Below are 18,138 nucleotides of genomic sequence, written 5' to 3'. Positions count from 1 at the left end.
CCCTTAGACCAAATCTTTATAGAAAGGATTGGGTTACTCTTAATCGAGTAAGGGCTAGAGTTGGAGGACTGCGGACAGTCTTCATAGAGGGGTCTCACCCCCTCTAGTGAGGCCCAATGTGGGCATCCCATATAGACAATGAACCACATACTTCGTGGGCGTTAAAAGCAGCCAATCTGTACAAATTTGAAGCTCTACGAATGTAAACAGGCAGCTACGCAGTGGGTACAATGTTGGTGTGATAAGATATGATGATGAATTGTTATACTAGGCTCATGCTCCAGTTAACCTTACAAAGCTACACAAAATTAAGATTCTCTAAAAAGGAAAACTTTTCAGACCTCTTCCTCCACTGATCAAAAGTGAAAGTGCACTTGACAAAAATGAACTATTAAACAAACCAAAGTAAGAGAAAGTTCCAACCGTGATGGTTTAAAATTAGGACCCTGGTAGCAACCTAAGGCAAAAGTGGCTTGGCTCAGGCAGGCAGGTAGGTGGCTCATCATCACCTACCTATTGTTACTACCACATCTGTCTTGTTAATGATTCAATTGGCGTTCCAGCTAGCGTATAAATTAACTCTTATTTATAGGACCAGAGGCATAATTATGTTAATGTAGGATCAAATGATTTCTCAAAGAGGTCGTCATAATTGTAGGATAGAGTGGGGAATGTAATTACATAGTCAACAATATTTGGGTGGTTATTATGAGTATCATATGTGCACAATGCAAAAATCATTAATTAAAAGACGACAAATCATGTGAAATTCAGCTGGGGAAATATCTTGTCATTTTCCTCAGTTATCATCATATTTGACTTATTTTCAGTGGTCCCATACCATAAAAAAACTTGTTTTCCCACTACAATATTTCCTCTTAGCAACGTTAGCTTTAGAAGTGTTCTTTCATCTAAGAAAAATGAAGGTTCTTTTGATACCTGATCTTTTGAAACAGTGTAAATTGCATTCAATTAAGATTAATATTGCAGAATACTTATTTTTGCTTGCAGTTAACCTGATTTATCCCGTTCAAGTTGAAGATATAGCATTCATTAATGTTCAAATATTTTGTGATACATAGTGTTTATATTAGATAATATAGTTTGTTAGAAGATAAGATACTAATTTTTTTCTCTTATAAGTTAACCATAAATTAATGTTTCCAGTATTTCCAACCATTAGTTTTTACTTTTCTCAACCACTTAAATGGCACAATTATCGTGGATTCTCAGTGGGAAATGATGTTTTACAGGTGGGGATACCATAAAAAGTGAATTACACAGTAAACGAACGAGACGAGCATAAATCACACCAAACTCGGCCAGAAAAATACATGTATCAAGTGCATCACAGGAAACCTGGGATTAGGGTGGGGAAAACAGTGAAAGATGATTGTACGGTATCACATCTAAACACCACCACCTACCATAGCCTCAGGTGCTATTCCTCATTAATTTAGGTCTTCATCTGCTGTAAGTATTCCATTTGATAAATAATGATGCTATATCACTTGGTAAACATTAAATAGATCTTCTTACGTACATTACACAGAGCTGCTTATATACATCACTTACTTTGAATCCCTCCTCGTGAGTAACTACTTAAGTATAGCAGCCCACAATCAGTCTCAAAAGTATAGAATGGACTTAGAAAAGTAAGTGGCTCTCACACTTTAGTCCATTGATACTCATTATGCCCAAGGCTTATTGGCCATACAGTGAAGAATGACAAAATAGTTAGCACTCACCCTTTTCTTGTAGTGTATTCCTGTATAGCTATGAATTGAACAGTAAATATATAATACTTTACCTTCTGGCCAAATACATTAACCATATATTTTCCCTACTCATTATGTTGTGATTTATTCATTTTTAACCATGATTATTAGGGGAAAACAGCTGTTCATAGGTTTCATACCCTCCCCCCTATCATAATAATGAGGGGCTCCATTGAAAGTGGCGTGAAAATATATCATAAATTCATATGATTCACAAGTCTCTCAACTGGTTTTTGTGATCTTGTGACTCGCTTTGCTAACAAATAATTATCTCACTGCTCCAATGTTCTTGCAAGCGGTACATGGATGTGCTGTGCTATCAAAATATCATAATTATCTATACGATAATTTACATTACATAACTCAAATGGCTCTGCTCCACTTTGGCTCGCTTGCACAGTACATGAACCATATATTTTCCCTACTCATTCATTTTTTTACCTTGATCATTACGGGACAACACCTGTTCATAAGGTTTTCTACCCCCCCCCATATAATAAAAAAATTATGGGGACCCTAGCATAAGTGGAGTGAAACTAAATCATAATTATCTATGACTCATTTGTCCCTCAAATAGTTTTTGCACCACCGTGAGTCACTTTGCTAAGAAATAAAAGATTATCGCAAGCATTACATGGTTATGCTGCACATGATATCCAGAGTCACTACTAAAGCATCACAAATACTGTAGTCATACAGTAATTCTTACCTCAAATTTGTGAGGTAGATGGTCAAGGGTCCTCTATCGATGAAAGGAGCACTGGGTCAGGATACAAGTTAGTAGCTTGAAGCAGGAAATGATGTGAACGATCAGACCACCTGTGGTGGTGAAATAACCACATATAAGTATGATAGTTCATAAAAAAATGAAAAAAAGTTTAAAAATACTTATCAAAATTAATTTTACCTGGTGGATAAACACATTAGATAAACATTGAACTAAATATTCCTTTTGCATTCCACCACCGAGAATGTAACTTTTGACATCTCCCTAAAACCTCTCGATGTTTTGGGATGTGCACCTGTCTGCATCCGTAAAATGTTCTCAATGATTAACACAGAATTACACATACCCTTAAGTGGCAAGATCTTTCTTTTCCATGAATCACACTGGATTAAGCACCCAACCTTAAAACGTTTCATCAAGGGCACAAGTGTGTGTCCATTTTTTGGTTGATCAACCAGTTTTTTTTTTGCTCTCCAGCTCTATGCTACCAAATACCCACACACCAGACAAAGGTCTACCTCTGTTGTATTTGGACACCCCAAACTTCAATACATCTTATTTACCGACTATGCCAGGCCCACCAATAGCCAGTAAGTTATGTACAACAGTGCCATGCTGAAAGGCTCTTTAAAAGAAAAATATTCACGATCACGAGTTATGTCACACTTGAACGTAGGCTTTAAAAAACAAATAAAGTGCCCTTAAATGTAGTTACAAAAACCTACATGCGTGATGCTTTCTCTTCTTAGAAACCTTAACTGATTGATTACTAGCCCACATTTTAAATTGAAGTCTAAAGACACACGGATGACCGCAGGTAGGGTACTGTATGGATGAAGGGGTTACTCGTCATTTGTAAAAACTCATATACAGGGTAATTTTTTCCTAAAACATACCTAAGTTACCTCCCACTCTATTAAATAACACTAAGAGCATACATACATCATGATGGAACTAAAGAAAAATAGGGGTGGGGATGGGAGAAGTAAAAGTACATTCAGGGACTTTAGCGCAAGTACAGTACTTATAAGCTCTTAATTAGTTAAAAAACAAGCTGATAAATATGTCATTAAAAAACACTCAGTTCTCCAAGCAAATGAAACTAACGCCTGTCTAATAACCCCCATTAGGTTTCCAAAGTTAAACAACTAACAGATTTGGCTATAGTGTTCACGTTTGAATCAGACGATACTCGAGTCATAGACTTCCATTAATCATACTGAGAAAAATGCCAAGGTAGCTAGCACATATCCCTTTTTTAAAGCAAATTCCAGTTTCGCTGGAAAATTGAGTATCATGTATTAACCAGGGGATAGTTTCACTATCATACGAGCATTAATAGCTATACAGTGAACCCTCGCTACTTCGCGGTTCGAACATCGCGGATTTTTTCCATAACCCATATATATACAGTAACATATATATATATGTATGCATGTATTTATGTATATACTGTATGTATGTATGTATATGTGTATACATATAAATATATATATTTATATACACATACATACATACATACATACATACATACATTATATATATATATATATATATATATATATATATATATATATATATATATATATATATATATATATATATATATAATATATATCTAAAGTAGGAAGATGTGATGTAGTTCTAAGGGAATAGTATGGGAAATATGTCTGGGTAATATGCAAAGCTCTACCTCCCGTTTGTTTCTTCGGTAATATGCAAAGCTCTACCTCCCGTTTGTTTCTTCATTATGATCAGAGATAAATGTAAACAAAACATTGGTTGCCATTTTTTAACGTGCTTTAAGCGTGTTTAGGAAACGCATGATATAAAATTGCCTTTAATATTTGTGCCTGTTTTAGTTTAGGGTACTGTAGTACATGCATTAAGTGTTCTGTACATTAAAGGGTAGTTTGTTAACAGTACTACGTACAAGGGAAGGTTTTAAAAGTCTGAATATACATGTTGAATAAATAGGTAAATATGGTGTCACTACTTCGCGGATTTTCACCAATCGCGGCCGCGTCTGGAACCTATCTACCGCGATAAACGAGGGTTCACTGTATACTGAACAGTAGTTTAAACAATCAATGACAAAAATAAATTAAATTACAGTAAATTTCGAAAGATTGAATTCCCACATGGAAGACATTTTCTCCCAACGGTAGACATGGTGGAACTGATTCAGATGGGAAAAAATGGCGTTGTAAAACAACATCGGGAAACTTACGCATAAATATTTAACAGCTCTTAATTCAATCATAAAGCAAGCTAAGGATGACATCATGCAAAAAAACAAAGCTACCAAAAACGACTGAAAAGCAATGCATGAGCAGTAACCACAACACTCTCAAAAGGGAAAAATTGGGTAACACACAAGTAATTATGACCCAGTCCCAATTACCTATATAGAGAAATATGATAAATTAGGCCGCACTCGACCATTTCCTATAGAAAATTCCAGTTTGGCTAGAAATTATATATTACCAATTAATGCCTTATATACTAGCAAGTCTATCACGTGTTGCTTTACATTCAAGTTATTATTCGCTTTCTGTTTCAAGTTCAGAACAAATTATGCTTAAACAAGTAAAAAAATATCCCACTTCTTAAAGGCAAATCTAATTTTGCCAAGTTATTTAACTATTACAGTATACAGTTGCGATGTGTTATGCTGTGAATTTTTGTTACTTGTGCCTTAGGTAAAGTTTTGATGAGCCAAACTGTATTACAAGCTATATTGCAGAACTTATAATTCTACAGTAAAGGTTTAATAACTGTTTGAGTTATGTTTTAAACAGGAATAAGTCACGCGGTAGGTTAAGCTGGGATGTAATTCCATAATTTGATTTAATCTACAGCATCGTATGTGATGTTGGGATACTGTATATTAGCAATTTAATTCTATCTACAGCACTTTAAGTCACATAAGTTGGTGGGGGGTGTCTTAGCATGGCTAGGTAAGGATCCCTCATCCTAGGTTAGGTTAAGGATAGTACACGTTCCTGTAATTCAGGTGGGGAAAGGCAGTGAATCTTGTTTAAACATATAAGGCAGCCCCATATTCACTTTATATAATAGACAGCATTTTGTAGTAATACTTTAAAACGGTTGCTTTAAATTATAGGTCAGGACCATGATTTTGGTGCTAGTCTATAACATTGTAGGCTAGATTATGAAAGGACCTGTCAGGTTGCACTCACCTAACTTGATTCCATTTTCATTTGCTTAGGTCTCGCTAGGTGGGAGAGGAGTTCAGGCTAGTTAGGTTAAGACCTGGTGCCTAAGCTAAGACATCACTAATGTTCTGTGTATTCATATACAGTGTACAGTAGATTCTTTTGCAATATTACATAACGAAAGATTAGTGCATTACAGTACATTCTATGTGCTCAACCGTACACAAAAATCCAGACTTTCCAACTGGGCCGTCCATTATCTAGGAGTTGAAAGGTATACTCAAGCCTTACTGGGTGGTTTCGGTCTACCTAAAAGATGTATTTCCTGTTCTGCTTTTTATAAAAGGATCTACTACACTAAACAAAGCACTTGTAAAATAAACCAATCTGGAACAAGTAGTTACACAACATCACCCAAACCACTAGAAATCTCAGAACTGAAAATAAATAGCATACCATCATTAATATTTGACCACCTACATAGTTAAATGGGCAACAGCAAGAAAAAACCCGCATTTTCACCTACAGGTACTTCTGATAGTTGAGCGTCATGTGATAAAAGGGTAAATACATACATTAATTTCTAGCCAAATACACAAACCAAATATTTCTCCTACACGTTCTCTTGCATTTTATCCTTTTCCGACTATGAATATTGGGGCATACTACCCGTTCATGATTTTTCCAACACCACCCACCATATAACAATAATTATGGGCTACTTGGGGGGAACCTCAGTTTTGAATGGGGAAACCCCAGAAATGAGTGATTTTCAGCAATAGTAATGATTATAAATGCATAATAAACACAAAATAACCGGTGGAAAAATATATGGTTTAAGTGGCATAAAATTAAAAGTATTGTAATTATTTATGATTCACAATATGACTCGCAAATGGTTTTTTCTAGGACTTGGGTCACTTTGCTTGCAAATAAAGATTGTCTCACTGCTCCCCTGTTCTGGAAAGAGGTACATGGATATGCTGCACACGCCATCTCCATGGATACCACGGTATTCAGATCCCTCAAATGGTTTTGGCTCGACTGTGGCTTGCTTCACTCGCAACTATACATTATCTCACTGCTCCTCGGCTCTGGCAATGGGAACATGGATGAGCTGTGCACAATCAAGTAGGCCATTATTTAAAGTGTATTTTGTTTTTACTTTCATATGAGCAACAATAGCAATTTACTGAACAGAGAGTTTTAAACAATGACAAATAGTCATGGAGGAACCGAATCCGGATGGGAAAAAATGGCACTTGTAAAACAACATCGTGGAACTTATGCATAACTATTTAGAAGATGCATAATAAATCCACAAAAAATTACACAAAATATTGGCATCCTATTACCCTGAAATATCTATTTCACTTTTGTTTACATCTAGGTCTGTCATCTGGGGGAGGTGGTCTAGGGGCTTGCTCCCAGCTAGGTTTGTGATCTGTAAGAGGGGTCTTGGGGACCTGCCCCCAGCTAGGCATTTGCCCTGGGAATTACTAGGTTAGGTTGGGTGGGTTTGTTAGGTTCTGCAGCCATTTATAAACCTCGAGAGTATTAAATGATCAAGTTTTACCTATTTTCGTCCACCCAAAGTCTCGGGATCCCACCCATGTCCGTTGGTAAGGGGGGAGGGATAATGGGAGAACGGTTTACTTGTGGTGGCAATAAAAGGTCAAATTCATTTAAACCACATTATTTACTGAAGGAAAAGTAGTTTTATCTATTGGAAAAGTAGTTCCGTGTTGTTCTATAATTTTACCAGAGATTTAGTCCTACTTCAATATGCTTAGTCACAACTTCGTTGGTAATTTTGTATATTATTACATCGAGTGACTACGCACAAGAAATATATGATTTCCTATAGCAAATAACGAGATTTAACCGATTTTGATGACCATTTCAATCGCAAACAAACAGATCAACCAATTCGGTTAGTTATAAGTTGACGAATTGGTTGATGTTATTACGGATGAAATGAATGAGAAAACCAGTTAAATCACGATATCTACTATAGGAAAACATATATTTCCTGTACGAAATCACACAATGAAATACAATACAAATTAACCATATAAATATTAACACTGTGGACATATATACTGAGTTAAAATATATAAACAACAGATGTCGGGGACGATAACATTAGCAACGTTACCAATGTTTGACAGAACTACCAACGATGACGAATGGTACACAGTGTTACCAACGGCACGATGTCATTACTAGAGGTAGAAATTAATTTTTCCATACGTAAACTAAATAATACTTCCATAAAACTATTACACAATAAATAAAGATTACCAAAAGGCCACAGAACCTAACAAACCCACCTAACCTTGCCTAGAAGTACCCCGGTCACAAAACACATATAATAAGAATGGGGGAATGACTTACCTTGATACACAGTACTACCAACGGAGACGAATGGTACACAGAACTACCAACGACACGATGGCATTACTAGAGCTAGAACTGCTAAATATCTCCTCAGATATATTCAATAATTTCTCCATATAACTGGTACGAAATATATAAAAAGTACAGAAAGGCCACAGAACTTAACAAACCCACCTAACCTTGCCTAGAAGTACCCCGGTCACAAAACACGAATAATGACTATTGAGGAATGACTTACTTTTATGAAGGAAACGTCGAAACTTGCTGGACTCGGAAGGAAGAGACTGACGGATTAACTTCTATGACTGGGATTAAGAAAATGGTCAACATAACCTGAATTATCACCAAAATCACCATGGAATTGAGCCACTGCATTTAGATACGGAATGCTGCAACCGGTACAAGTTTCTATAATATGTTCCATCTCAAAATACGTGAAAAAAACGCACTAGTAACGAAGGACGAGTAACTAGGTCAAAGGTTAAAACGGGAAAGGCAGGGGAACAATGGGTCGGAAAACAGCGCATACAGAGATAAAGGAAGGGGGGGGGGGGTAGGGAGATATTTGAATAGGCCTAGAGTGATGATTGGTAAAGGGAAAAACAACGAACAAAAGAGAAAACATGAATGAACTAAATACGGAAACTAGACGAAAGAAAAGTTTTATAAGACACAGAGGAGAGAAAAGGAACTAACCAACAAAAATAAATACAAACAATATAGGAAGATAAAATGGAATGAACGTTAAATAATAGTGAATGGGAATATAAAATGAGGAGATCATACCGAGAATTAACTGGATAAAAAAACTAGTCCAGGGTAAGTATTTATGTGAAACCGGGAAGGGATAAAGAAATAACCCAACAAATGAAACCAATATAGGAAGGTAAAATGTTATGAATGATAAATAATATTGAATGGGAATAAAAAATGAGAAAATAACACTAATAAAAAGAGTAAAAGGGGGAGTGGAAACTCCTGCGCAGGGGGCGGGGGGATATATGCGCAGATCGGAAACTGATGAAACGAACGTATGAACAAATGGGAAAGCAAATAACCAAACAAATAAACCCAATATAGGAAGGTAAAATGGAATGTATGATAAATTATATTGAATGGGAATATAAAATGAGAAAATAATACGGTAATAAAGAGTAATAATGGAGAGAAACGAAGGACGGAAAGTGGGGCGAACGAACAAACGAACAAATGGGTGCTAATGTTAGCATGAAACGCTAACATTTGATCTACATCAGGTATGGAATGTTAACATTTAATCTACATCAGGCGTTGGCAGCACTGGTTACTGTATTACTACAAGAAATAACCTTTGAAACGGGTCCTCCCAAATATATCCAGGTATACTGATTTGTCTTTTCCTACGGTTATAATAAATACCAGAAAGAAATGTATAGAGAAGAAAAGGACTGAATTACGGTTATATATCGATTCCCCAGTATGTTTTCCCCACCCAAAACCCCGAGTTCCCACTGGGGGTCCCCCATTATCGGCGGATATAGATGTATATATATTTCTGTAACTATTCATTTGCGACGGGAACGAGTGTTATTTTCGAAGGGAGCGTAATTTTTCCTATAAGAAAAAGTAGTTGGAATACTAGGATACATTGAGATGTAATAATATACAATGAAACCCAAAAGGGGTTAAATCTCGTTATTTGCTATAGGAAATCATATATTTCTTGTGCGTAGTCACTCGATGTAATAATATACAAAATTACCAAAATGTGTACTTACATTTCACAATGATGCACCGTTGTAGGTTATAATAATCCATGATACGAAGCGAAATAAATAAAAGCGGCGCGCTTACATCTTTACTTCTTCACACTCAAAGTTATACTGACAGCAGTGTTGCCAACTTGCCAGATGGGTTGGTTGGTCCGGTTAGACTAAATTTCCTTGTTTTGGTCTTCAAAAATTCCCCTTTTCAAGCTAAATTTCCCTGTTTTTGTAAGATATATATATATATATATATATATATATATATATATATATATATATATATATATATATATATATATATATATATATATATATATATATATATATATATATATATAGATAGATAGATAATTAGATAGATAGATACAAAATACAAATATTTGTGAGGAAAAAAATACAAATTTACAATAAAAAATATTGTAGGCCCATAAGATGTCTTTGAAGACAAAGTAGGCCTAATTGTTTCACAACTATATGGGGTATTCTCTAAAATATCCATCCTTGCTCTTTATCAAGTGTTATTTTTCTTCCTTCACACTAAAGAAAACTAAAGTAACACATATAATGAAGGTAAAATAGATTTCTTAAATAAACAGGAGTGCATAATGTGTTGAACGCTTATATGCCGCTAACACAATTTCCTTGAGGAGAAAATTCCAAGAAAATAGTAAAATCATCATCATGAAGATTTTCTCTTTGTTTTCAAGCCTATTGTCTGAAAGAAATTCTTTGGGTCGGATTAAAAGCTTCCTTAATCCTATACAGAAGGTATCCCTCGCCTTTCTTTACGGGAGCGTTAATCTCTAACGCCATCCTTCCCACAGCTAATCTCTCGACCTACTCCCACCGCCATCTATTCAGAATCAGAACCCTTATTAACAGAACCGATCTTTTGACTTTTAGTTTAAGATTTCACGGCTTCTCCCATTTTTTTTCCCTACAATCTATCATTTTTTTTTTCATATATGAAACCTTAGAGCAGATTTTCCTTTTTTTCCCTGTTGATTTTGAAGTCTTTTCCCTTTTTCCCTTTTGGACCCAAAATTTCCCCAAAACGGAAATTTCCTCCATCTGGCAACATTAATAACTAACGGTGACGGATCACAAGTCAGACTTACAATTCCCAATGCTGTACAGAAATCCCTAGATTGTGGTCTGGAAGTTTGTATGATTGGCCTCGATTTTAGTGCTGGCTTTGGTCGCGTTAATCTTGAGGCCTTTTTTTTTTTTTTTTTTTTCTTTTAACTCAAACAGTTTGGAATCGATGGTCGTTTCTCAGCATCATTATTAACTTTATAAGTAATGGATCGCAAAAAGTGGTTGCTGATCGGCACCATAGTGAGTATAGTGTTCCTCAGGGTAGTGTCCTTAGCCCATCACTTCTCAAACTATCTACAGTCTACACTAACATGGGGTTGGGTCTAGAAAATAAACTCGTTGCATATGATGCTACTCTATTGTATCAATTCCATCTCCTGAATGTAGATCTGGGGTTGCTGAATCGCTTAATAGGAGTCTAGCTAAAATTAGTGTATGGTGCAAATTTTGAGGCATGAATTTGAATCCTAACAGAACTCAAAATTATGATTGTAAGTAGGTCAAGGACAGTCGCTCCTCAACATCCGGATCTCAGTATTGATGTTTTTTTTTTTTCTTTTTTTAACTAAATGATCCTTTTAAAATTCTCGATGGGATTCTCGACAGCAAGTTTACATTTGAGAAACACATTAGGTCTGTGTCTTCTTCACTTGCATAGAAAAATTGGCTTATTGAGAAAATCTTATAAAATTTTCAGTGATCAATCTATTCTGAAGAAGTGTTTTAATTCTTTCATTCTACCTTGTTTCAAGTATTGTTCTCCTGCCTGGTCTTCAGCTACTGATTCTCTTTTAATTTGTTGGACAGGAACTTACGATCTATTAAATTTCTTATTCCTGATCTAGATATTAATCTCTGGCACCGTCGTTCAATTAGTTAGTTATGCTTGTTACATAAGATTTTTCATAATTCTGAACATCATTTACATTCATATCTTTCCGGACAGTACCGTCCTGTTCGTAATAATAGGTATGCAGTTAATTCTGATAGTCAGGCCTTTCCCATCATGAGGCTCAATAATACACCGAATTCTAGAAGTTTTATTCAAGCGGTGACCAAGTTGTGGAACGATCCTCCTAATCGGGTAGCTGAATCGGTAGCACTTCAAAAGTTCAAACTTGCAGTAAATATTTTTATGTTGAACAAGCTGACATGAGTCTCTTTATAGCTTATATATGAAAGATTCTTTTTATTGTTGCTTCTGTTTTTAAAATATCTAATTTCAATTGTTCATTACTTCTCATATCGTTTATTTCCTTTCCTCGCTGGGCTATTTTTTCCTGTTGGAGCCCTTGGGGCTATAGCATCCTGCTATTATTATTATTATTTCCAACTACGATTGTATCTTTGATAATAATAATATGAGGATGATAATGAATTACAATCTTTAGTAATGTATTTGATAAGAAAAAAAAATTCTTTAGACAATAAGCAACAATTCATTTATTAATCCATAACATTCTTTTACCTGACATATAAAGAAACAATTCTTGGAAATGCCTTCCTATAGTGGATAAGAGATGTCATTGCTAAACAAATTATCAAAGATGAACTTCGATATAGTGAAATTGATATCATGCTGGACACTATACTCTTTCCTATACTTTTTCTATAATCATACTGAAGATATTTTCGAATAGCTTTGAACATTTAGGAAATAATATGTCTTTGCCACTGCGAATAGCGACTTTAACTCAGTATTCTTAATTTAAAGAAAAGAAAAGAAAAATAGACTTAAGTTATCTGAAAAATGCGCACAAGACCAACAATGTTCAGATTATTAAGAAGAAATGATTCCTTAAGTTGTCACTCTACATGGAAGAGATGAAAAATAAAAAAACTATGTGTCTTGTGTTTATAAAACTTTAAGAAAGTTTAATTTACTCCTTAATGCATTTCCCATCATTGGTATTGCACTTATCGATTCCTGGTTCCTAACTGCTCACTCCGCAAAATAAGATTGCGGGCACTCGCATTATAGGTAGGTGCAAAACTTCTAAGCTTATTCATATCGTTGTAATTAAGCTTAATTTACCTGTACCTTAAATAAATTAATAATGAAATTCTCAATCTTTATTTTTATCCCATTCTATCTTGCAATCAATTGGGATAATAACTTATCATCAGTTTTGGCAACTTATTGTGGTCAGTTTAGACTTTTTAAACTCTTCTTTCATACCGTCAACAGAAACCATCACAGGCTTGCTTCATACAAAACAGCTTATAAAGGGTGCATGCTGCTATGACTTTAATGTAAGCAAATCACTCCTGGAAAGAAAAGCCAGTACAGGAAGTCATATACATAAGCATGTAGCCCATATGGTCAGTTTTATTTTCCATGTATCTACTTGTATCTAAAATTTTGAGGGCATCAATTGCTTGCTTCCTTGTATTTCACATATTATGTGGGAATAGTTTTGTCTATTTTATTTCTGCTTGTCTTTTGTTTTTCAATGCAATATATGTCTGAGTCATACTGTACTGTATTGGATGTTTTTTTTTTTCTGCCTATGTGGATATAAAAATTGCTTGTACTAAGTGCATACTATTATATGTTTTTGAATTATATCTTTGAGTTATACTGTACTGTATTGGAAGTTTTTTTTTTTTTGCCTAAGTGGCTATAAAAATTGCTTGTACTAAGTGCATACTATTAAATATATGTCTTTGAATTATATCTTTGATTTATACTGCACTGTATTGGATGTTCTTTTTTTCTGCCTAAGTGGCTGTAAAAATTGCTTGTGCTAAGTGCATACTATTATATGTCATATTTGTGGGGAAAATGCATTAAATCTTTGCATGTCTACTCATGTTGCTTTTTGCCATTTATGTAGCTTGTCTAGGCTTCTCCATGCTTCATATATTATCAGATGTCGTTTTGTTTGAATAAGGTGGATAACAAAACTTCATTAAGCTCTACAGATTTTTCCTCAGATATTTACCCAATGAGTTGCAGATTTCTACAGATTTTTTGAAAGAATTCCTCAGATTTTCCTAAATTCAGTCTGGCAACACTGTTCATACGCATTGCCCTACTTGTGTATGCAACCAGATGCCTGCTAGGATTTTGCACCATATCTACACTGATGTGTAGTTTCATTAACTGTCTTAATTTTGGGAATGAAAATGAATGTTCTGTAGTATCTTCTTCATCTTTTAAAAGGTCACACAATTCATCTGTGCATTTATTTTCCCCTGAAAGATCGTTATTTTTAATCTATCAAAAAATGGTATTAGCCTGCACCTTCCTCAACCGTTCGGCACACGGGCGCTCCGAAGAGCATGGTTTCATTTTTATTTGTCTGTAGCTTTATCATCTTTAGCTTCACAGCTGAGGCAGGACACAGAACCATCCCCAGATGCAACCCACAACGCATTGTCTGACACCAGGTCCCTAATTATACTGCTAGGTGGACAGAGGCTTTGGGTGTGAAGAAACGAGCCCGTCTGTTTCTCCTCGCCGTGGATTCGAACCACAGGTTTCCCGGGTGTGAATCGGGCGCGTTAACCACTACGCTACGAGGTACCCAAAATCCGTACTAGTAAACGTTAATTGGGTGTGTGCACTCGTTTTCTATGTTTCATCGTTTTCTCTGTGTGAGCGCTCGCTTTTAAACTGACAATTGCCTACGAATATCTTTTGAAGCTGAGGATATAGAAACAATCAGGATCCTGGGTGCAATAATGAGAAATTGGTGATTTGTATTGAAAGGAATGTAGGCTACTTGAACAAATCGACAATGAAACTTTTAAAAACATTGTTACTATGGAAATAAAACTTATGAAATCGATAAAATATTTCATTACGATTTTTTTTTACAAGGTAATTATTTACTTCCGTTTGCCGCCCGTTGAGATACTACCGCTAGAGAGTCATGGGATCCTTTGATTGGCCAGACATTACTACATTGGATCCCTCTTTCTGGTCACGGTTCACTTTCCCTTTGCCTATTCTTTACAGACTCTCCTCTGTCCTCATACACCTGACAATACTGTGATTATCAAACAATTCCTCTTTGCTCAAGGAGTTAACTACTGCACTGTAATTGTTCAGTCGCTACTTTCTCTTGGTAAGGGTAGAAGAGACTCTTTAGCTATGGTCAGCAGCTCTTCTAGGAGAAGGGCACTCCAAAATCAAACCATTGTTCTCTAGTTTTGGGTAGTGCCATAACCTCTCTACCATGGTCTTCCACTGTCTTGGGTTAGAGATCTCTTGCTAGAGGGTACTCGGGCACACTTTTCTATCTTATTTCTCTTCCTCTTGTTTTGTTAAAGTTTTTATAGTTTATTTAAGAATTATTTATTTCAACATTGTTACTGTTCGTAAGATATTTTATTTTTCCTTGTTTCCATTCCTCACTGTTTTTTTTCCCTGTTGGAGCCCCTGGGCGTATAGCATTCTGCTTTTCCAACTAGGGTTGTTGCCTAGCAAGTAATGATAATGATAAGGATATATATATATATATATATATATATATATATATATATATATATATATATATATATATATATATATATGATAAATTTTGCACATTTTTACGTGTTTTTCATATTCAATCTTTGTTCGTGGCCAAGTGGGTTAAGTCACTGTCTATATAAGCTTGCCGACCAGGGTTCGATTCCCGGCCGGAGCCAAGCTCTTGTCTTTGTGAGATTTCGCCTGGGTCTGTGATCCCGAGGTTGTTAAGAGAATCCAGACATTAATATATCAAAAATATATATGGCTTATTTGAATATATATATATATATATATACACACACACACACACACACATATATATATATATATATATATATATATATATATATATATATATATATATATATATATATATATATAATTCATGATTTACCAAATGTAATACAGTATTACAATATATGATATAGGCTACAAATGACACCTGCAAGTGACCTGAGAAAATATTGCATCTATTTTTTCTTAAAGATATACATTAATATAATGAATGCTCCACTACGATTTTCAATATTGTTTTGTATCTTTTAGTGAGCATCTTACTGTTCTTACCTTTTGGAAATTTTAATTGAAATAATATCTGTTCTTGTGTCTTTGGTTTTTATTTTACCGTTCAAAACAACTATAGTTACATCGTTTTCTTTTTTTTAATGCAAAAAATAATATAGTTTTCGTATAAAAATTCACCTGTCTTTGTACAGATTATATCTATCTTTCGCGAGTTGAACATCACAGACTAGAAATCAAACGAGAAAAAATATCATTGCCGATTTTTTTATCTTAATGTGGGGATTTTATTATCATTAAAAACATTTAATAAATATTCTAGTTAATTATAAATGCACTTATTGATCTCAACTTTCAAGGAAGCAGTTACCCAAGAAACTGGGTTTCTGTACTCAGAATACTTCACAATATTCTTTTTAAACAAAACCTTGAAATGTCCCAGCACTGAACAATATATGTGCAAGTAGGCCTACACAGTAACACATTCAGACAGCACCTGTGCTTTCCATCCTATAATACACAGTCCTCTCCTTATACCAAATCTTTACCAAAACTTTCACTATGTCACACTTACTTACATTTAAATTCCCCCTTTCCCCTTTCGATTCTCACTGGTTCTTTACTTTTAATAATTCACAAAGCCTTAGAGTAATAGACACCGGTGTTTTCCTTGTAAATGGTTTATCTTTATAGGAAAATGTTTCTAGAAGGAAATGCCATTTATGGAGTTCGAATAATTTTCCTTTCCCAGACAGATGCTCAGATTTAAGATGGCCATTTAATTTTCGTGGCTACACTCCGAGACCATGCAAATCAAATACTATTATGGAAGGAACCACGTACAGTATATTAACGTGATTACAGTATAAAGACATACCCAAGTTGTATATAATATTTACCTGAACATAATTAACCTAAGTATATCACAATTCTGTTTTCCTAGCTGTGAAAAAACTGCGTTGATCAATCCAATTTACAAAGGGAAAGGTGATGTAAACGAGCTAAATTCATATAGGCCCATTTCAAATTTATCCTACGTGTCAAAGCTTATTGAAAAAGTCATAAGTGAGCAATTATGGGCGCATATTGACGAGTTAGAGGTATTCCCGGAAAATCAATCAGCCTACAGAGCTAATCATTCTACAGAAACTACTTTGTGCTCAATAATGAATGATATGATAGGTCTTCTTGATGGGGGAAAGTGTGGAATTTTAATTATGTTAGATCTTAGTGCTGCTTTTGACACTGTTGTACACGAGTACTTACTTGACGACTTAAAGTCTATTGGGGTGACTGAAGAAGCACTGAAATTTTTGCGAAGTTACTTAGTGAACAGGAAGACTATTGTAGAAGTTTCTGGAAACCGATCCAATGAGAGAATTCTTATGAAGGGTGTACCACAGGGTAGTGTCCTGGGCCCTATCTTGTTTAACATATATACTATCGAGCTATCACACATCTTGAAAAAACAAAAAGTGGGTTTTAAACTATTTGCAGATGATACCCAGTTTTACCTCTCAATTTCAGCAACACAAGATACAAAGAAGAAAATTGATGAGATAATGACTGAAATAAAAACGTGGATGCAGAGGAAAAAGCTCAAATTAAATTATGATAAAACAGAATGTATGTTCTTTGGCACAAAGGTGGCTTTGAAGAATTACCAGTTAATTCAAAGTATAAAAATTGGTGATGCTGATGTTGGGATTGTGCCTGTTGTGAAAAATTTGGGTGTACTGATAGACTGTAATTTGTCAATGAAGGACCAAATTGTGAACACAGTGAAAGTGTGTAACTATCACCTGAGAAACATAGCATTTATTAGAAAATATTTAACAGAGGGCAGTACAAAAATTTTAGTGATGAGTCATGTAATATCAAGGCTTGATTATTGCAATTCTCTGTACTACAAATTGCCCAATACACTACTAAGAAAGCTTCAAAATGTGCAAAACCGGGCGGCTAGACTGATAAAAGGCATTAAATTTCGGGAGAGAATAACTCCTGCACTGATCGATCTACATTGGTTACCTGTTAAGGCTAGAATTGAATTTAAAATTTGCTTGTTGACTCACAAAGCACTTACAAGTGATAAGCCTAAATATCTTCGTGATTGCTTGGTCCCCTACCCTGAAGCTACCAGTGCCGCTGTAAAGAGTTAGACATGCAGATGACCCACATAGACTATTCGAAATTAGTGTGAATCATGCAATAGGAGGAAGAACGT

This window comes from Palaemon carinicauda, chromosome 45, assembly GCF_036898095.1.
Source record: "Palaemon carinicauda isolate YSFRI2023 chromosome 45, ASM3689809v2, whole genome shotgun sequence".
Classification (NCBI taxonomy): Eukaryota; Metazoa; Arthropoda; class Malacostraca; order Decapoda; family Palaemonidae; genus Palaemon; species Palaemon carinicauda.
This window is presented reverse-complemented; position numbering follows the sequence as displayed.